Raw genomic sequence first — 24,431 nt, 5'->3', positions numbered from 1 at the left:
GTCCCTGATCTGACTCACAGCAAACGATCGGTCCCTGGTCTGACTCACAGCAAACGACTGGTCCCTGGTCTGACTCACAGCAAATGACTGGTCCCTGGTCTGACTCACAGCAAATGATCGGTCCCTGGTCTGACTCACAGCAAACGATCGGTCCCTGGTCTGACTCACAGCAAACGATCGGTCCCTGGTCTGACTCACAGCAAACGATCGGTCCCTGGTCTGACTCACAGCAAACGATCGGTCCCTGGTCTGACTCACAGCAAACGATCGGTCCCTGGTCTGACTCACAGCAAACGACTGGTCCCTGGTCTGACTCACAGCAAACGACTGGTCCCTGGTCTGACTCACAGCAAACGACTGGTCCCTGGTCTGACTCACAGCTAGCTACATGTCTTAACAATAAACTCCGCTATGTGAGTAACCATTTCGGATGCGTTTGAAAATTCAGTCTGGCTATCTACTCCGATTGCAGAGCACTCTCGTCTGAGTGCCAGAGAATAACTGATGAATTTACAAACACTCAACACCCGTTGAATACGGCCGGTGTCAGTAAACATCGTTAAAAAAGCGTAATTAAATTGTTGCCAGCAGCAACAGCATTAACAGTCAGCAACGCTCTGGATAACATGAAAACAGCCTAACCAGCTCTGCTGGGGAGAGTAAAATGGTCAGAGTGTTCTCTCATTTGTGTCTGGAAGTAGCTAGCAAGCTAACCAACGTTAATCAGCTAGCTTGGGTGCGTGACAGCCGTTGTGAGGTCAGAACATTCGGATCAACCTTCATCGACCAGAGCATCCAGACAACGCTCTGAACACTCCGAGAGTGAAACGCTCAGAACGGACAATCTGACAGCACAGTAAGTCAGCAACGCTCTGGATAACATGAAAACAGCCCGATCAGCTCTGCAAAGGTGAGTAATGTTCAGTGAGCTGTTCTCTCTCTTGTATCTGGAAGTGGCTAGCAAGTTAGCCAGTTAGCTTGGGTGCTTGACTGCTGTTGTTAGTACAGAACACTCGTATCAACCCTTAAAGAGATGGGCGGGGCTAAGACTTAAGAAGGTGTGAACGATGCTGAATGGGTGTAGCTCTCCAGTTGGTACCAAAACATTCAAAGGCTATTTTTCTAAGTTGATCAACTTTCAAAGCAGAGTAACTTTCCCATTGTTCCTCAAGTGCAGTGTACAGTATATGTACAGTATAGCTCTGTAGCTCTGTAGCTCTGTAGCTCTGTAGCTCTGTAGCTCTGTAGCTCTGTAGCTCTTTAGCTCTGTGTCTCTACTTTTATCCACATGTAAAAAATAAAAACATTTAAAATGTTGCTTCATAAAGACCGAATCAATAATAATAATAATAATAATAATAATAAATAAAAAGCATTCCTCCGTGGGAATGAATGGATTCCTACAGTATTTCAATTCAATGTTTCAAAGACAAAGTAAGGACAGTAATATTAGCACTTATTATTATTATTTTTTTTTTTTAACATATTTTCCTTCCAATATGATATTTTTTTTTAAGTACTAATGTTAATGTCCCCACGTTGTCCTTGAGACGTTTATTGGAAACACTCCATTCCCATGGAGGACTGCTTCTTCTGGGGAGTTCCAATATGGCCGACCGATGGCTTCAATACCCTCTCATTGGCCAAGACCTAGCATCAGCAACTCAATCAGGGCACAAATGTAACGGCCAAGGAATCATTACCGGGTCATCAGTGAGATGCACACACCAAAGACAACAATGTCAGCTCACAAAACTGAAATATATTAGCCATTTAAAGAACCCACTATCACCATATAGCAGCAGACTGCACACCAACAGGACACCAACAGGACACCAACAGGACACCAACAGGACACCAACAGGACACCAACAGGACACCAACAGCACACCAACAGGACACCAACAGGACACCAACAGGACACCAACAGGACACCAACAGGACACCAACTGCACACCAACAGGACACCAACAGGACACCAACAGGACACCAACAGGACACCAACAGGACACCAACTGCACACCAACAGGACACCAACAGGACACCAACAGGACACCAACAGGACACCAACTGCACACCAACAGGACACCAACAGGACACCAACAGGACACCAACAGGACACCAACTGCACACCAACAGGACACCAACAGGACACCAACAGGACACCAACAGGACACCAACTGCACACCAACAGGACACCAACAGGACACCAACAGGACACCAACAGGACACCAACAGGACACCAACAGGACACCCACAGGACACCAACAGGACACCAACAGGACACCAACAGGACACCAACAGGACACCAACTGCACACCAACAGGACACCAACAGGACACCAACAGGACACCAACAGGACACCAACAGGACACCAACAGGACACCCACAGGACACCAACAGGACACCAACAGGACACCAACAGGACACCAACAGGACACCAACTGCACACCAACAGGACACCAACAGGACACCAACAGGACACCAACAGGACACCAACTGCACACCAACAGGACACCAACAGGACACCAACAGGACACCAACAGGACACCAACTGGACACCAACAGGACACCAACAGGACACCAACAGGACACCTTTATTTAACTAGACAATTCAGTTAAGGACATATTCTTATTTACAATGACAGCCTACCCCAGCAACACTGGGCCAATTGCACACTGCCCTATGGGACTCCCAGTCACAGCCAGATGTGATACAGCCTGGATTTGAACCAGGGACTGTAGTGACACCTCTTGCACTGAGATGCAGTGCCTTAGACTGCTGCACCACCTAGCCATATGACACCATCTCACCTTCACTTAAAGATTATAGCTGTTGTACATGTGGTGGTGATAATTACTCAATGAAAGCCACATGGAACTGAGGCGACGGTGTGAAATGATTATACTCTCATCCCATAATCCTATAAACTATAAAACTGTAGTCATGGTAACACCCCTCACTTTGAACAGAGCAATTTATCTAGATCCTTCCTGGGTTTGGAGGAGCAGGAAGAGGAGAGGAGGAGAGGGGGAGAGGAGGAGGAAAGGAACATGAAGAGGAGAGAAGGAGAGGGGGAGATGAGGAGGAGGGGAAGAGCCAGATGAGGAAGAAAGGAGGACCAGGTGGAGAGGAGGCAGGGAAACAGGAAGAGGAGAGGACGAGGAGGAGGAGGACGAGAAGAGGAGCAGGATGGGAAGCAGGAGATGAAGAGGAGGAGAAGTGGAGAGGAGGAGCCAGAGGAGGAGGAAAGGAGGAGATGAGGAGGAGCAGGGGAGGAGGAGAGGAGGAATAGGAGCAGGAGGAGGATATGAGGAGGAGGAGAGGAGGAATAGGAGGAGAAGGAGAGGAGGTGCAGGAGGAGGAGGAACAGGAGATGAGGAGCAGAAGGAGGAGAGGAGGAGAGGAGGAAAGGAGCCGGAAGAGGTGAGAAGGAGCAGGATAGGGGGAGGAGAGGAAGAGAGAGGGAGAGCAGGAGAAGGAGAGGAGGAGAGCAGGACAGATGTTTGCACTTGTGTGCGCTAAAAAAATACCACCATAATCTTAGACGATGTTTGTCACCCTCTAGAAAGAGTTCTAAAGATAGAAAATCATTCCTATCATGACTGTTGTTTTTAGCTGTGACTGTCTCTTTAAGATCCTCTCTAAAGAAGCAGAATGTTCACTGATGAATTCCTATTGATGAGATTCAGATGCTACTCTAGACTAAATGATATGAAGGCATTAAGGCATTGGAATATACTAAAGTACAGTATACTAGAACAGGGACAAATATTACGATACAAGGTCCGGACTACGGCTGGTTTCTCTTCTGCTTGATTATGAATTGCACCCACCTGGTATCCCAGGTCTAAATCAGTCCCTGATTAGAGGGGAATCACCCACCTGGTGTCCCAGGTCTAAATCAGTCCCTGATTAGAGGGGAATCACCCACCTGGTGTCCCAGATCTAAATCAGGCCCTGATTAGAGGGGAATCACCCACCTGGTGTCCCAGGTCTAAATCAGTCCCTGATTAGAGGGGAATCACCCACTTGGTGTCCCAGGTCTAAATCAGTCCCTCATTAGAGGGGAATCACCCACTTGGTGTCCCAGGTCTAAATCAGTCCCTCATTAGAGGGGAATCACCCACTTGGTGTCCCAGGTCTAAATCAGTCCCTGATTAGAGGGGAATCACCCACCTGGTGTCCCAGATCTAAATCAGTCCCTGATTAGAGGGGAATCACCCACCTGGTGTCCCAGGTCTAAATCAGTCCCTGATTAGAGGGGAATCACCCACCTGGTGTCCCAGGTCTAAATCAGTCCCTGATTAGAGGGGAATCACCCACTTGGTGTCCCAGGTCTAAATCAGTCCCTGATTAGAGGGGAATCACCCACTTGGTGTCCCAGGTCTAAATCAGGCCCTGGAATCATTTGGAAGAATACAATTTTAAAAAGCAGTGGAGCTGCCTTCCGGGTTTGAATTTAAAGGGTAATAGTTATGTTTTTATTATTATTATTTATTTCACTTTATTTTCACTTTATTTCACTCGCTTCACATCACCTTAACATCGTCACATTCCTCCCTGTAGGTGAAGGATCGCTTCCCCATTTCAGTCCGTACCTCCTTTGGAACTGAGATCACTGAGAGGCTGCAGGATTGTGACGATGTTGAGGTGAGGAATGAGGAGTCAAATCACTGCCTTGTAGACAAATACAGTGACTTCCGGTAGGAAGCGAGAGCCACTTCACCATGCTGTATAGTTCACAGTGGTCTTTCCATTAATTATGACCCTAAGCCCTCTGTGATACACCGCATCCAGCACATTAAGGGTAGTGGCATGTAAATAATGTCAGCATAATCCAACACAGATAAACCCTGGTTCCTGGCACAAGATCCATCCTAATTGACGTAGAACAAAACATTTTTGTTTCTAATATAAAAACACAATATTTTCAAGGTGCTGCTGTTCATCTAAATACTACCTAGGTACTTATAATATATATATATATATATATATATATATATATATATATATACAAATAAATAATACCTAGGTACTTATAATATATATATATATATATACAAATAAATAATACCTAGGTACTTATAATATATATATATATATATATATACAAATAAATACTACCTAGGTACTTATAATATATATATATATATATATATATATATACAAATAAATACTACCTAGGTACTTATAATATATATATATATACAAATAAATACTACCTAGGTACTTATAATATATATATATATATATATACAAATAAATACTACCTAGGTACTTATAATATATATATATATATATATACAAATAAATACTACCTAGGTACTTATAATATATATATATATATACACAAATAAATACTACCTAGGTACTTATAATATATATATATATATATATATATACAAATAAATACTACCTAGGTACTTATAATATATATATATATATATATATATATATACAAATAAATACTACCTAGGTACTTATAATATATATATATATATATATATACAAATAAATACTACCTAGGTACTTATAATATATATATATATATATATATATATATATATATATATATATATACAAATAAATACTACCTAGGTACTTATAATATATATATATATATATATAATACAAATAAATACTACCTAGGTACTTATAATATATATATATATATATATATATATATATACAAATAAATACTACCTAGGTACTTATAATATATATATATATACAAATAAATACTACCTAGGTACTTATAATATATATATATATATATATACAAATAAATACTACCTAGGTACTTATAATATATATATATATATATATATACAAATAATACTACCTAGGTACTTATAATATATATATATATATATATATATACACACAAATAAATACTACCTAGGTACTTATAATATATATATATATATATATATATATATATATATATATATACAAATAAATACTACCTATACTACCTAGGTACTTATAATATATATATATATATATATTGCTTCTACACCTGCATTGCTTGCTGTTTGGGGTTTTAGGCTGGGTTTCTGTACAGCACTTTGAGATATCAGCTGATGTACGAAGGGCTATATAAATAAATTTGATTTGATTTGATTTGATATATATATACAAATAAATACTACCTAGGTACTTATAATATATATATATATATATACAAATAAATACTACCTAGGTACTTATAATATATATATATATATACAAATAAATACTACCTGGGGACTTATAATATATATATACAAATAAATACTACCTAGGTACTTATAATATATATATATATATACAAATAAATACTACCTAGGTACTTATAATATATATATATATACAAATAAATACTACCTAGGTACTTATAATATATATATATATATATATATATATATACAAATAAATACTACCTAGGTACTTATAATATATATATATATACAAATAAATACTACCTAGGTACTTATAATATATTTATATATATACAAATAAATACTACCTAGGTACTTATAATATATATATATATATATATATATATATACAAATAAATACTACCTAGGTACTTATAATATATATAAATATATACATACAAATACATGCCTAGGTACTTATAAGGAGATACTCTTCAGATCAGTTGGCTTGTCTTTCTGGCATTATTTCTGAATTGCATTCAACACAGTTTCCAGAGGAAGAGTAGAAGGAGTAGACAATTTTGTTCGTCAGCGTACAGGTGAAGTTTTGCAGAGTTAACATGTTCACCAACATCTTTAACATACAGTGTGAAAAGGACCGGCCTTAACATGGACCCTTGTGGGACTCCTTTCTTGAGCTGTGGAAACTCTGATTCCATGCCCTCCTGTGCCATATGAGGACAGGCAGGCAGCACAGACCTACTGAAATGTGCTGTAAGGTTCACAGTGGCAGAAGAGCAGCACAGCCCTGTACTACGTGACATGGAAGTCCCAGAAAACGATTTCTCTCTCGGTCTTATTGTCCCATGTTAATGTATGCACGTCCCTATAGCAACCTCAGCCTGATGAAGTGCTCCCACGTGCCTATAGCAACCTCAGCCTGATGAAGTGCTCCCACATCCCTATAGCAACCTCAGCCTGATGAAGTGCTCCCACGTCCCTATAGCAACCTCAGCCTGATGAAGTGCTCCCACGTCCCTATAGCAACCTCAGCCTGATAAAGTGCTCCCACGTCCCTATAGCAACCTCAGGCTGATGAAGATAGACTCAGTGACGATCAATTACAATATAGAATACAGTACAATTACAATATAGAATAATGTACAGTACAATACAAGACATACAATATCAAACACATCTCTATTACTGTACGGCAGCAGTCTGCAGCGACGCTCCATCCCTCCATCCCTCCATCCCTCCATCGCTCCATCTCTACATCCCTCCATCTCTCCATCCCTCCATCCCTCCATCCCTCCATCACTCCATCCTTCCATCCCTCCATCTCTCCATCCCTCCATCCCTCCATCACTCCATCACTCCATCCCTCCATCCCTCCATCACTCCATCCCTCCATCCCTCATCACTCCATCCCTCCATCCCTCCATCTCTCCATCCCTGCATCCATCACTCCATCCCTCCATCTCTCCATCCCTCCATCCCTCCATCTCTCCATCCCTCCATCCCTCCATCCCTACATCACTCCATCCCTCCATCACTCCATCCCTCCATCTCTCCATCCCTCCATCGCTACATCCCTCCATCCCTCCATCCCTCCATCTCTCCATCCCTCCATCCCTCCATCCCTCCATTGCTACATCCCTCCACCCCTCCACCTCTCTATCCCTCCATCCCTCCATCCCTCCATCCCTACACCCCTCCACATCTCTATCCCTCCATCCCTCCATCCTTCCACTGCCACAACCCCTCCATCCCTCCATCCCCATCCCTCCATCGCTCCATCCCTCCACCCCTCCATCCCTCCATCCCTCCACCTCTCTATCCCTCCACCTCTCTATCCCTCCACCTCTCTATCCCTCCATCCCTCCATCCCTCCACCCCTCCACATCTCCATCCCTCCATCCCTCCATCCCTCCATTGCTACATCCCTCCACCCCTCCACCTCTCTATCCCTCCATCCCTCCATCCCTCCATCCCTACACCCCTCCACATCTCTATCCCTCCATCCTTCCACTGCCACAACCCCTCCATCCCTCCATCCCCCATCCCTCCATCGCTCCACCCCTCCACCTCTCTATCCCTCCACCTCTCTATCCCTCCATCCCTCCATCCCCCATCCCTCATCACTCCATCCCTCCACCCCTCCATCCCCCATCCCTCCATCCTTCCATCTCTCCATCTCTCCATCCCTCCATCCCTCCATCCTTCCATCCCTCCATCCCTCCATCCTTCCATCCCTTCATCCCTCCATCACTCCATCCCTCCATCACTCCATCCCTCCATCCCTCCATCCTTACATCCCTCCATCCCTCCATCCCTCCATCCTTCCACCGCCACAACCCCTCCATCTCTCCATCCCTCCATCTCTCCATCCCTCCATCCTTCCATCCCTCCATCCTTCCATCCCTCCCTAGCAGGTGCTACGGTGTGTTTTTAATCTGCTACATGTTCCGTATTCACCCCTATGGATCAAAAGGACACTTGATTTCCCTCTGCTCTGCTCATTAAGTGAGAAGGAGCACGGAAGCAACGAAGACCCTCTCGGGAGCCAGCTTGATTACCGTATATCATTACCATCACACTCAGCAGAGGCACGGGGGCTGAGCCCCAACCCGCCTCGATGCACATGAACACATTAGCAAGGTGACCCCTCTCTCATTTTCACGCAGAGTTTTTTTATACACCACTTGTACACCGATGCAAGGCTCGTTAGATTTTAATTGTCAAGGCTAAGCCAAATACCCCCAGCTGACTGTGTGATATTTTAAGGCTTGAGGGAGACACCAAAAATACTATCCTTTCACCAACACACTTTCTCCACTTGCCCAAAAAATACGTAAGCGATAGTAAATCTGTCAGGGATATTTAGGACTGTTTAATGCTGATATCAGTTGTGTTCAATGACTAAATATTTAGCTAGAATAATCCTTTTTTATCTAACAACAGACTTTTCTGTTGTTTCTTTCTCTCTTTCACACTTTATCTATCTACTGTTGTCGGAAGTTTACACCTTAGCCAAGTCCATTTACACATTTTCACATTTCCTGACATTTTATCCTAGTAAAAATTCCCCTGACTTAGGTCATTTATGATCACCACTTTATTTTAAGAATGTGAAATGTCAGAATAATAGTAGAGATAATTATTTATTTCAGCTTTTATTTCTTTCATCACATTCCCAGTGGGTCAGAAGTTTCCATAAACTCAATTAGAATTTGGTAGCATTTTTGAGTAGCCTTCCACAAACTTCCCACAATAAGTTGGGTGAATATTGGCCCATTCCTCCTGACAGAGCTGGGGTAACAGAGTCAGGTTTGTAGGCCTCCTTGCTCGCACACGCTTTTTCAGTTCTGCCCACACATTTTCTACGGAATTGAGATCAGGGCTTTGTGATGGCCATTCCAATACCTTGACTTTGTTGTCCTTAAGCCATTTTGCCACAACTTGGGGTCATTCTCCATTTCAAAGAACCATTTGCGACCAAGCTTTAACTTCCTGACTGATGTCTTGAGATGTTGCTTCAATATATCCAAATAATTTCCCTTCCTCATGAAGCCATCTATTATGTGAAGTGCACCAGTCCCTCCTGTAGCAAGGTACCCCAACAACACGATTGGGATGGTGTTCTTCGGCTTGCAAGCCTCCCTCTTTTTCCTCCAAACATAATGATGGTCATTATGGCCAAACATATCTATTTTTGTTTCATCAGATTAGAGGACATTTTTCTTTGTCCCCATGTGTAGTTGCAAACCGTAGTCTGTCTTTTTTTACGGTTTTGGAGCAGTGGCTTCTTCCTTGCCTTTCAGGTTATGTCGATACAGGACTTGTTTTCCTGTGGATATAGATACTTTTGTACCTGTTTCTTCCAGCATCGTCACAAGATCTTTTGCTGTTTGTCTGGGATTGATTTGCACCTTTCGGACAAAATTATGTTCATCTCTAGGAGACAGAACGCGTCTCCTTCCTGAGTGGTATGATGGCTGCGTGGTCCCATGGTGTTTATACTTGAGTACTATTGTTTTTACAGATGAACGTGGTACCTTCAGGTGTTTGGAAATTGCTCCCAATGATGAACTAGAATTGTGGAGATATACAATTTTTTTTCTGAGGTTTTGGCTGTTTTCTTTAGGTTTTCCCATGATGCCAAGCAAAGAGGCACTGAAGGTAGGCCTTGAAATACATCCACATAATTTTCTGGAATTTTGCAAGCTGTTTAAAGGCAGTCAACTTAGTGTTTGTAAACTTCTGACACACTGGAATTGTGATACAGTGAATTGTAAGTGAAATAATCTGTCTGTAAACAAATGTTGTAAAAATTACTTGTTTCATGCACAAAGTAGATGTCCTAACCAACTTGCCAAAACTATTGTTTATTAACAAGAAATGTGTGGAGTGGTCAAAAAAAATAGTTTTAATCACTCCAACCTAAGTGCATATAAACTTCAGACTTCAACTCCTCTCCTCTCCCTCTCCCTCTCTCTCTCTCTCTCTCTCTCTCTCTCTCCTCTCCTCTCCTCTCCTCTCCTCTCCTCTCCTCTCCTCTCCTCTCCTCTCCTCTCCTCTCCTCTCCTCTCCTCTCCTCTCCTCTCCTCTCCTCTCCTCTCTCTCTCTCTCTCTCTCTCTCTCTCTCTCTCTCTCTCTCTCTCCTCTCTCTCCTCTCTCCTCTCCCTCTCCCTCTCCCCTCTCCTCTCCTCTCCTCTCCTCTCCTCTCCTCTCCTCTCCTCTCCTCTCCTCTCCTCTCCCTCTCTCTCTCTCTCTCTCTCTCCTCTCTCTCTCTCTCTCTCTCCTCTCCTCTCCTCTCCTCTCCCTCTCCCTCTCCCCTCTCCTCTCCTCTCCTCTCCTCTCCTCTCCTCTCCTCTCCTCTCCTCTCCTCTCCTCTCCTCTCCTCTCCTCTCCTCTCCTCTCCCTCTCCTCTCCTCTCCTCTCCTCCCTCTAGACCAGAACCCATATATTTTTGATCTGCTTTTTGCATCTTTCTAAGAACTTATTTTTCCCGCTAGTGTGATATTACTTCCTTCTATGTATGATATTACCATAAGTGCTGTGTGGTTCTGTGTGGCTCGGCTGCAGGTTGAAGGGTTTTAATGGGACGGCATTTCCATTTCAGAGAGGATGCATGCAGCAGCGTTGGCAGAGTGGGAGGACGGGAGGATGGGAGGACGGGGGGGGGGGAGACTGGAGAAGGAGAGGGGGAGAGAGAGAGGCAGTACAAAGAGAATGGTACAGTAGAGACATTCCTTACCAAGTCAGCTTTAATAGCATAGAGAGGACCACACACACACACACACACAACGTATCTGGATGGATAGAAGCAGCCTTCTGTACGGCCTAATCAGGAAGCCCCAGTAGAACCTCATCCAGGGGCTCGCCTGAGAAATCCTCCCCAACATTAGAGGCTTAGAGGGGGGAGATTCATTCCCCGTGGTCCCACACCACCCTTCAAGTTTCCAGTTTAAATGTCATGTGCACAAGTCCAGTGAAATGCCCTTTCTTCCCAGCTCTAACCCCAACAACGCAGTAATCAATATCACATCCATACAAAAATAACAAGGTAGAACAACAACACCCAAGAAATAAGAATAATCTATATACAGGGTCAGTTCAGTAACATATTAACAATGTACAGGGATACTGGAGTGATGGAGGTAGATATGTATAGGGGGAAGGTGACTATATACAGGGTCAGTTCAGTACCACATTAACAATGTACAGGGATACTGGAGTGATGGAGGTAGATTTGTATAGGGAGAAGGAGACTATATACAGGGTCATTTCAGTACCATATTAACAATGTACAGGGATACTGGAGTGATGGAGGTAGATTTGTATAGGAGTAAGGTGACTATATACAGGGTCTGTACCATATTAACAATGTACAGGGATACTGGAGTGATGGAGGTAGATTTGTATAGGGGTAAGGTGACTATATACCGGGTCAGTTCAGTAACATATTAACAATGTACAGGGATACTGGAGTGATGGAGGTAGATATGTATAGGGGGAAGGAGACAGGGATACTGGAGTGATGGAGGTAGATATGTATAGGGGTAAGGAGACAGGGATACTGGAGTGATGGAGGTAGATATGTATAGGGGGAAGGAGACAGGGATACTGTAGTGATGGAGGTAGATATGTATAGGGGGAAGGAGACAGGGATACTGGAGTGATGGAGGTAGATATGTATAGGGGGAAGGAGACAGGGATACTGGAGTGATGGAGGTAGATATGTATAGTGATGGAGGTAGATATGTACAGTGATGGAGGTAGATATGTACAGTGATGGAGGTAGATATGTACAGTGATGGAGGTAGATATGTACAGTGATGGAGGTAGATATGTACAGTGATGGAGGTAGATATGTATAGAGATGGAGGTAGATATGTATAGTGATGGAGGTAGATATGTATAGAGATGGAGGTAGATATGTATAGTGATGGAGGTAGATATGTATAGTGATGGAGGTAGATATGTATAGTGATGGAGGTAGATATGTATAGTGATGGAGGTAGATATGTACAGTGATGGAGGTAGATATGTATAGTGATGGAGGTAGATATGTATAGTGATGGAGGTAGATATGTATAGTGATGGAGGTAGATATGTATAGTGATGGAGGTAGATATGTATAGAGATGGAGGTAGATATGTATAGTGATGGAGGTAGATATGTATAGTGATGGAGGTAGATATGTATAGTGATGGAGGTAGATATGTATAGGGGGAAGGAGACAGGGATACTGGAGTGATGGAGGTAGATATGTATAGTGATGGAGGTAGATATGTATAGAGATGGAGGTAGATATGTATAGAGATGGAGGTAGATATGTATAGTGATGGAGGTAGATATGTATAGTGATGGAGGTAGATATGTATAGAGATGGAGGTAGATATGTATAGAGATGGAGGTAGATATGTATAGAGATGGAGGTAGATATGTATAGTGATGGAGGTAGATATGTATAGTGATGGAGGTAGATATGTATAGAGATGGAGGTAGATATGTACAGTGATGGAGGTAGATATGTACAGTGATGGAGGTAGATATGTATAGTGATGGAGGTAGATATGTATAGTGATGGAGGTAGATATGTATAGAGATGGAGGTAGATATGTATAGAGATGGAGGTAGATATGTATAGAGATGGAGGTAGATATGTATAGTGATGGAGGTAGATATGGATGTCTATTTAAAACCGATTGTTACAACATTTCACCCGCAATACCATCTACTAAACACTTGTCTGTGACCAATTTGATTTATTTATAGGGGTAAGGGGACTAGGCATCAGGATATATGATAAACCTATTCCCCCTCAAGAAACTAAAAAGATTTGGCATGGGTCCTGAGATCCTCAAAAGGTTCTACAGCTGCACCATCGAGAGCATCCTGGTTGCATCACTGCCTCGTATGGCAACTGCTCAGCCTCTGACCGCAAGGCATTACAGAGGGTACTGCGTACGGCCCAGTACATCACCAGGGCCAAAACTCCTGCCATCCACGACCTCTATACCAGGCGGTGTCAGAGGAAGTCCCTAAAAATTGTCAAAGACCCCAGGTACCCCAGTCATAGACTGTTCTCTCTACTACCGCATGGCAAGCGGTAACGGAGACTCCTTAACAGGTAATCAAATGGCCTATTTACATTGTGTGTTAACACAAAAAAAAGGCTGTGAAAAAAAATGGCATTGGTTGTTTATCGTACACAACATTTATTCAAATTGTTTCAAAGAAACAAAATCGCCATGAAGAAATCGTTATTTTATTCACAATGATTGAAACCCCTGAATTCAATGCTTTAAGCAGCATCCTTTTGATAATAGCTCTGAGTCGTCTGCTATAATGTTCGATGAGGTGGGAGGACACGTACAGCATATTTCGACCTGTTGAGACGACCTGCTGAGAAGACCGGCTGAGACGACCTGCTGAGACGACCTGCTGAGACGACCTGCTGAGACGACCTGCTGAGACGACCTGTTGAGACGACCTGTTGAGACGACCTGTTGAGACGACCTGTTGACCTGTTGAGACGACCTGTTGAGACGACCTGTTGAGACGACCTGTTGAGACGACCTGTTGACCTGTTGAGACGACCTGTTGAGACAACCTGTTGAGACGACCTGTTGACCTGTTGAGACGACCTGTTGAGACGACCTGTTGAGACGACCTGTTGAGACGACCTGCTGAGATGACCTGCTGAGAAGAGTTATTTCATGGCTGGTTATAACACCTACATAAGAGTGTCAAACCCACACGAGGCAAAACATTCCTTTACACCGTAACCTATGTGTCAACAGTAGCCTTATGTCATATTTACCATGTTCAATTATCTTTGTAAATGCAGTGATGTCAGATATGCAACCCAATGCTCTGTTTCTGATGACTGGGATGAATGCAGGAGCAGATTTCAGGAGCAGGACCAGACACCCTCTTTGTGACTGATGACTGACATAAGGGCCTGTATGTGATTGGATGATCTGGCATTATGATGTCATAATGCTTCTTGACATTGTCATAAAGTGTATTTTCTACAAGATATTTAAAATATGATGAAGAAAAAAAAAATGTAAAGAATGAATTACAACAACAACAACGAAAGATTTAAGAAATAATCTTTCAAACGAAAGGAAACTTCTTGGCAGAGAAAAAGCAAATGTGAAAAAATGTGGGTTTTTACACTCTTATCATTGTGTCATAACCCGCCATACAATTACACAATACATGTCACAACAGGTGTAGATGCAGGTGTAGATACAGGTGTAGATGCAGGTGTAGATGCAGGTGTACATACAGGTGTAGATGCAGGTGTAGATACAGGTGTAGATGCAGGTGTAGATGCAGGTGTACATACAGGTGTAGATGCAGGTGTAGATACAGGTGTAGATGCAGGTGTAGATGCAGGTGTAGACGCAGGTGTAGATGCAGGTGTAGATACAGGTGTAGATGCAGGTGTAGATACAGGTGTAGATGCAGGTGTAGATACAGGTGTAGATGCAGGTGTAGATGCAGGTGTAGATGCAGGTGTAGATGCAGGTGTAGACGCAGGTGTAGATGCAGGTGTAGATACAGGTGTAGATGCAGGTGTAGACGCAGGTGTAGATGCAGGTGTAGATACAGGTGTAGATGCAGGTGTAGATACAGGTGTAGATGCAGGTGTAGATGCAGGTGTAGATGCAGGTGTAGACGCAGGTGTAGATGCAGGTGTAGATACAGGTGTAGATGCAGGTGTAGATACAGGTGTAGATGCAGGTGTAGATACAGGTGTAGATGCAGGTGTAGATGCAGGTGTAGATGCAGGTGTAGATACAGGTGTAGATTATTTCAATACAACTGGGAATTCGGGAAGGGGAAAACAGGTAAAATCATGACATTAGTAATGTTCAAGTTGGTGGAACGTCTGAACTCTAGAAAGATGTCAGAGTATCCGATTTAGTTGGATTATGTTACAAATATATATAATTCCAGACCAATCTCATTTATTACATTTTGACTTCTAGAGTTCCCAGTTGTCTTCAACGCACTGAAGTCACAAGTCTGACATTTCAGAGTTCACAGTTGTTTTGAACACAGCATTAATCTCAGCAGAGGGAGGTGGAGAGAGCAGCACAGGGTCTGTCTCTCAAGGTCCCTGCTCTCTCCTTCCTTTCCTCGGGTGAGACCCGACCAGAGAGAGGGGACACCATCTTTCACAGTTCATGTTGTTCCTATGACCAGAGAAAGTGAAATAATCCTTGATATGAATTAAAATAGACATGACGAGCTGCTAATGATGATAATAATCAAATACAGGACCTGTCGATACACGTGGAGACTCATTCATCGCAGGCCAAAGCGCTATTGGAAGTAGGGAGAAGCACCTTTTATGTTTTGTAATAAAAATAAATGAATAAAAACAGTGTTGGAGTGTTTTGTGTTGACAGAAATCCTGTGTTCAATCAAGAGCACCTACTCCTGACTCGTTTATTCCACCTGTCCTCTTTAGAGTGACACCAAATGACACCAAATCAAATGACTTTGTCAGCTCACACAGTTTTCCGACTACCCGGTGTAACTAATGAAGAGATCAATTAATTAACTGTGAAGAGTTTAGTTTTTAAATTTTTAAGCGTTTTAAAAATACAAAGAGGAATACAGAATAATAAGCTGTACTGTGTCAGACATGTAGAGTACAGAAATATAAAAATCCTCATTAATAACTTTGGGATGAATGTTCCACTGAGGTTGTCTTACTGATTAATACCATCTCCGTCCGTCTGGTCTCTGGAGCTTCACTGGGAACACAGGAACACACACACACACACACACACTCGTGCACACACACACACACACACTCGTGCACACACACACACACACACGCTCGTGCACACACACACACACACACTCACACACTCACACACTCACACACACACACGCTCATACATAGTGCACTTGGAAACAACACATCGGCTGTTGCTTTAATTATTAAGATGAATTATGAGCAGGACATGTCCTGCTTCCTGCTTAAGATCTGGAGAGACTTCCAAGAGACTGGAGCTTTAAAACACACTGAAGAACAGACAGACAGGAGACAGACAGACAGGAGACAGACAGGAGACAGACAGGAGACAGACAGACAGACAGACAGACAGACAGACAGACAGACAGACAGACAGACAGACAGACAGACAGACAGACAGACAGACAGACAGACAGACAGACAGACAGACAGACAGACAGACAGACAGACAGACAGACAGACAGACAGACAGACAGACAGACAGACAGACAGACAGACAGACAGACAGACAGACAGACAGACAGACAGACAGACAGACAGACAGACAGACAGACAGACAGACAGACAGACAGACAGACAGACAGACAGACAGACAGACAGACAGACAGACAGACAGACAGACAGACAGACAGACAGACAGACAGACAGACAGACAGACAGACAGACAGACAGACAGACAGACAGACAGACAGACAGACAGACAGACAGACAGACAGACAGACCATCACTGTATTACTATTTAATAGCTCCGTCCATCTGCCACTACACTGGGAACACTACTGCCAGCTACACTGGGAACACTCATTTAACAACACATCAGCTGGACGGGTGATTATTTGGTATTTAGTATTTTATTGGGATCCCAATTTCTTCCTGGAGACATGAGGACAACATTCCTGCTTCCAAACAGACGTACTTATAAATACACTGGAGAGAGACGGACAGACACGTGATTTGTCCTAAGTGACTTGGTGAGGCCATGTTCTGATTGGCCATGCTGTGGGTGTTGATATGTTCTCTCTGCTCTGTTTGAAGGATAGAGAGAATGACAGGCAGGTCCCATGGTGGGGTGACAGCTGGCTCATCTAACACACACACACACACACACACACTGACACACAAACACTGGGGTACTGATGATGGCTACTGGGTCTGCTATGCATGACATCTGTGACAAGTCACTGCCACAGGGACACCGCAACTGTCACCTAATAGCTAGAGGATAGCTAGAGGATAGTTAGAGGATAGTTAGAGGATAGTTAGAGGACAGTTCATAACTGCTAGAGGATAGTTAGAGGATAGTTCATAACTGCTAGAGGACAGCTAGAGGACAGCTAGAGGACAGCTAGAGGATAGTTCCTAACTGCTAGAGGATAGTTAGAGGATAGCTAGAGGACAGCTAGAGGATAGTTCATAACTGCTAGAAGTTAGCTAGAGGATAGTTGACAATAGCTAGAGGATAGCTAGAGGACAGCTAGAGGACAGCTAGAGGAGAGCTAGAGGACAGCTAGAGGATAGTTCATAACTGCTAGAAGTTAGCTAGAGGATAGTTGACAATAGCTAGAGGACAGCTAGAGGACAGCTAGAGGAGAGCTAGAGGACAGCTAGAGGACAGCTAGAGGATAGTTCATAACTGCTAGAGGTTAGCTAGAGGATAGTTGACAATAGCTAGAGGACAGCTAGAGGACAGCTAGAGGACAGCTATAGGATCATTCTTAACTGCTAGAGGACAGCTAGAGGACAGCTAGAGGATAGTTCATAACTGCTAGAAGTTAGCTAGAGGATAGTTGACAATAGCTAGAGGATAGCTAGAGGATAGCTAGAGGACAGCTAGAGGAGAGCTAGAGGACAGCTAGAGGATAGTTCATAACTGCTAGAAGTTAGCTAGAGGATAGTTGACAATAGCTAGAGGACAGCTAGAGGACAGCTAGAGGACAGCTATAGGATCATTCTTAACTGCTAGAGGACAGCTAGAGGACAGCTATAGGATCATTCTTAACTGCTAGAGGACAGCTAGAGGATAGTTAGAGGATAGTTCATAACTGCTAGAGGACAGCTAGAGGATAGTTCATAACTGCTAGAGGACAGCTAGAGGATAGTTCATAACTGCTAGAGGACAGCTAGAGGATTGTTCATAACTGCTAGAGGACAGCTAGAGGATAGTTCCTAACTGCTAGAGGATAGTTAGAGGATAGCTAGAGGACAGCTAGAGGATAGTTCATAACTGCTAGATGATAGCTAGAGGATAGTTGACAATAGCTAGAGGACAGCTATAGGATAATTCTTAACTGCTAGAGGACAGCTAGAGGACAGCTAGAGGATAGTTCATAACTGCTAGAGAATAGCTAGAGGATATTTCATAACTGCTAGAGGATAGTTAGAGGATAGTTCATAACTGCTAGAGAATAGCTAGAGGATAGTTAGAGGATAGTTCATAACTGCTAGAGGATAGTTAGATGATAGTTAGAGGATAGTTCATAACTGCTAGAGGACAGCTAGAGGATAGTTAGAGGACAGCTAGAGAATAGCTAGAGGACAGCTAGAGGATAGCTAGAGGATAGCTAGAGGACAGCTAGAGTACAGCTAGAGGGTAGTTAGAGGATAGTTCATAACTGCTAGAGGACAGCTAGAGGACAGCTAGAGGATAGCTAGAGGACAGCTAGAGGATAGCTAGAGGACAGCTAGAGGATAGCTAGAGGACAGCTAGAGTACAGCTAGAGGGTAGTTAGAGGATAGTTTCTAATTGCTAGAGGATAGCTGGAGGATAGTTCATAACTGCTAGAGGACAGCTAGAGAATAGCTAGAGGATAGATCATAACTGCTAGAGGACAGCTAGAGGACAGCTAGAGGATAGCTAGAGGACAGCTAGAGGATAGCTAGAGGACAGCTAGAGTACAGCTAGAGGGTAGTTAGAGGATAGTTTCTAATTGCTAGAGGATAGCTGGAGGATAGTTCATAACTGCTAGAGGACAGCTAGAGAATAGCTAGAGGATAGATCATAACTGCTAGAGGACAGCTAGAGGATAGTTCATAACTGCTAGAGGTTAGCTAGAGGATAGTTGACAATAGCTAGAGGACAGCTAGAGGACAGCTAGAGGACAGCTATAGGATAATTCTTAACTGCTAGAGGACAGCTAGAGGATAGTTCATAACTGCTAGAGGACAGCTAGAGAATAGCTAGAGGATAGTTCATAACTGCTAGAGGACAGCTAGAGGACAGCTAGAGGATAGTTCATAACTGCTAGAGGACAGCTAGAGGACAGCTAGAGGACAGCTAGAGGACAGCTAGAGGACAGTTAGAGGATAGTTCATAACTGCTAAAGGACAGCTAGAGGACAGCTAGAGGATAGTTCCTAACTGCTAGAGGACAGCTAGAGGATAGTTAGAGGATAGCTAGAGAATAGTTCATAACTGCTAGAGGTTAGCTAGAGGATAGTTGACAATAGCTAGAGGACAGCTAGAGGACAGCTATAGGATAATTCTTAACTGCTAGAGGACAGCTAGAGGACAGCTAGAGGATAGTTCATAACTGCTAGAGGACAGCTAGAGGATAGTTCATAACTGCTAGAGGTCAGCTAGAGGATAGTTAGAGGATGGTTAGAGGATAGTTCATAACTGCTAGAGGATAGTTAGAGAATAGCTATTTATTTTTTTATTTTTTTATTTCACCTTTATTTAACCAGGTAGGCTAGTTGAGAACACCTTTATTTAACCAGGTAGGCTAGTTGAGAACAAGTTCTCATTTGCAACTGCGACCTGGCCAAGATAAAGCATAGCAGTGTGAGCAGACAACAAAGAGTTACACATGGAGTAAACAATTAACAAGTCAATAACACAGTAGAAAACAAAGGGGGAGTCTATATACAATGTGTGCAGAAGGCACATGGAGGTAGGCAAATAATTACAATTTTGCAGATTAACACTGGAGTGATGAATGATCAGATGGTCATGTACAGGTAGAGATATTGGTGTGCAAAAGAGCAGAAAAGTAAATAAATAAAAACAGTATGGGGATGAGGTAGGTGAAAAAGGGTGGGCTATTTACCAATAGACTATGTACAGCTGCAGCGATCGGTTAGCTGCTCAGATAGCTGATGTTTGAAGTTGGTGAGGGAGATAAAAGTCTCCAACTTCAGCGATTTTTGCAATTCGTTCCAGTCACAGGCAGCAGAGTACTGGAACGAAAGGCGGCCAAATGAGGTGTTGGCTTTAGGGATGATCAGTGAGATACACCTGCTGGAGCGCGTGCTACGGATGGGTGTTGCCATCGTGACCAGTGAGCTGAGATAAGGCGGAGCTTTACCTAGCATGGACTTGTAGATGACCTGGAGCCAGTGGGTCTGGCGACGAATATGTAGCGAGGTCCAGCCGACTAGAGCATACAAGTCGCAGTGGTGGGTGGTATAAGGTGCTTTAGTGACAAAACGGATGGCACTGTGATAAACTGCATCCAGTTTGCTGAGTAGAGTGTTGGAAGCCATTTTGTAGATGACATCGCCGAAGTCGAGGATCGGTAGGATAGTCAGTTTTACTAGGGTAAGCTTGGCGGCGTGAGTGAAGGAGGCTTTGTTGCGGAATAGAAAGCCGACTCTTGATTTGATTTTCGATTGGAGATGTTTGATATGAGTCTGGAAGGAGAGTTTGCAGTCTAGCCAGACACCTAGGTACTTATAGACGTCCACATATTCTAAGTCGGAACCATCCAGGGTGGTGATGCTAGTCGGGCATGCGGGTGCAGGCAGCGACCGGTTGAAAAGCATGCATTTGGTTTTACTAGCGTTTAAGAGCAGTTGGAGGCCACGGAAGGAGTGTTGTATGGCATTGAAGCTTGTTTGGAGGTTAGATAGCACAGTGTCCAAAGACGGGCCGAAAGTATATAGAATGGTGTCGTCTGCGTAGAGGTGGATCAGGGAATCGCCCGCAGCAAGAGCAACATCATTGATATACACAGAGAAAAGAGTCGGCCCGAGAATTGAACCCTGTGGCACCCCCATAGAGACTGCCAGAGGACCAGACAGCATGCCCTCCGATTTGACGCACTGAACTCTGTCTGCAAAGTAATTGGTGAACCAGGCAAGGCAGTCATCCGAAAAACCGAGGCTCCTGAGTCTGCCGATAAGAATATGGTGATTGACAGAGTCGAAAGCCTTGGCAAGGTCGATAAAGACGGCTGCACAGTACTGTCTTTTATCGATGGCGGTTATGATATCGTTGAGTACCTTGAGTGTGGCTGAGGTGCACCCATGACCGGCTCGGAAACCAGATTGCACAGCGGAGAAGGTACGGTGGGATTCGAGATGGTCAGTGACCTGTTTGTTGACTTGGCTTTCGAAGACCTTAGATAGGCAGGGCAGGATGGATATAGGTCTGTAACAGTTTGGGTCTAGGGTGTCTCCCCCTTTGAAGAGGGGGATGACTGCGGCAGCTTTCCAATCCTTGGGGATCTGAGCCGATATGAAAGAGAGGTTGAACAGGCTGGTAATAGGGGTTGCGACAATGGTGGCAGATAGTTTCAGAAATAGAGGGTCCAGATTGTCAAGCCCAGCTGATTTGTACGGGTCTGTAACCTTTATTTAACTTTACAGAATAAATTCTTATTTAGAATAATTGCACTACATAAAGAGACAACACTACATAAAGAGACAACACTACATAAAGAGAGACACCACAACACTACATAAAGAGAGACACCACAACACTACATAAAGAGAGACACCACAACACTACATAAAGAGAGACACCACAACACTACATAAAGAGAGACACCACAACACTACATAAAGAGACAACACTACATAAAGAGAGACACCACAACACTACATAAAGAGAGACACCACAACACTACATAAAGAGACAACACTACATAAAGAGAGACACCACAACACTACATAAAGAGAGACAACACAACACTACATAAAGAGAGACACCACAACACTACATAAAGAGAGACAACACAACACTACATAAAGAGAGACACCACAACACTACATAAAGAGAGACACCACAACACTACATAAAGAGAGACAACACAACACTACATAAAGAGAGACACCACAACACTACATAAAGAGAGACAACACAACACTACATAAAGAGAGACACCACAACACTACATAAAGAGAGACACCACAACACTACATAAAGAGAGACACCACAACACTACATAAAGAGAGACACCACAACACTACATAAAGAGAGACACCACAACACTACATAAAGAGAGACAACACAACACTACATAAAGAGAGACACCACAACACTACATAAAGAGAGACACCACAACACTACATAAAGAGAGACACCACAACACTACATAAAGAGAGACACCACAACACTACATAAAGAGAGACACCACAACACTACATAAAGAGAGACAACACAACACTACATAAAGAGAGACACCACAACACTACATAAAGAGAGACACCACAACACTACATAAAGAGAGACACCACAACACTACATAAAGAGAGACACCACAACACTACATAAAGAGAGACACCACAACACTACATAAAGAGAGACACCACAACACTACATAAAGAGAGACAACACAACACTACATAAAGAGAGACACCACAACACTACATAAAGAGAGACACCACAACACTACATAAAGAGAGACACCACAACACTACATAAAGAGAGACACCACAACACTACATAAAGAGAGACACCACAACACTCCATAAAGAGAGACACCACAACACTACATAAAGAGAGACACCACAACACTACATAAAGAGAGACACCACAACACTACATAAAGAGAGACACCACAACACTACATAAAGAGAGACACCACAACACTACATAAAGAGAGACACCACAACACTACATAAAGAGAGACACCACAACACTACATAAAGAGAGACACCACAACACTACATAAAGAGAGACAACACAACACTACATAAAGAGAGACACCACACCACTACATAAAGAGAGACACCACAAAACTACATAAAGAGAGACACCACAACACTACATAAAGAGAGACACCACAACACTACATAAAGAGAGACAACACAACACTACATAAAGAGAGACAACACAACACTACATAAAGAGAGACACCACAACACTACATAAAGAGAGACACCACAACACTACATAAAGAGAGACACCACAACACTACATAAAGAGAGACACCACAACACTACATAAAGAGAGACACCACAACACTACATAAAGAGAGACACCACAACACTACATAAAGAGAGACACCACAACACTACATAAAGAGAGACACCACAACACTACATAAAGAGAGACACCACAACACTACATAAAGAGAGACAACACAACACTACATAAAGAGAGACACCACAACACTACATAAAGAGAGACAACACAACACTACATAAAGAGAGACAACACAACACTACATAAAGAGAGACACCACAACACTACATAAAGAGAGGCCTAAGACAACACAACATGGCAGCAACACATGACAACACAGCATGGCAGCAACACATGACAACACAGCATGGCAGCAACACATGACAACACAGCATGGTAGCAGCTCAACATGACAACACAGCATGGTAGCAGCACAACATGACAACACAGCATGGTAGCAGCACAACATGACAACACAGCATGGTAGCAGCACAACATGACAACACAGCATGGTAGCAGCACAACATGGAAGCAGCATGGTAGCAGCACAACATGACAACACAGCATGGTAGCAGCACAACATGACAACACAGCATGGTAGCAGCACAACATGACAACACAGCATGGTAGCAGCACAACATGACAACACAGCATGGTAGCAGCACAACATGACAACACAGCATGGTAGCAGCACAACATGACAACACAGCATGGTAGCAGCACAACATGGTAGCAGCACAAAACATGGTACAAACATTATTGGACACAGACAACAGCACAAAGGGCAAGAAGGTAGAGACAACAATACATCACACAAAACAGCCACAACTGTCAGTAAGAGTGTCCCTTGATTGAGTCTTTGAATTAAGAG

The sequence above is a fragment of the Oncorhynchus kisutch genome, linkage group LG11 (genome assembly GCF_002021735.2).
Source record: "Oncorhynchus kisutch isolate 150728-3 linkage group LG11, Okis_V2, whole genome shotgun sequence".
Lineage (NCBI taxonomy): Eukaryota > Metazoa > Chordata > Actinopteri > Salmoniformes > Salmonidae > Oncorhynchus > Oncorhynchus kisutch.
This window is presented reverse-complemented; position numbering follows the sequence as displayed.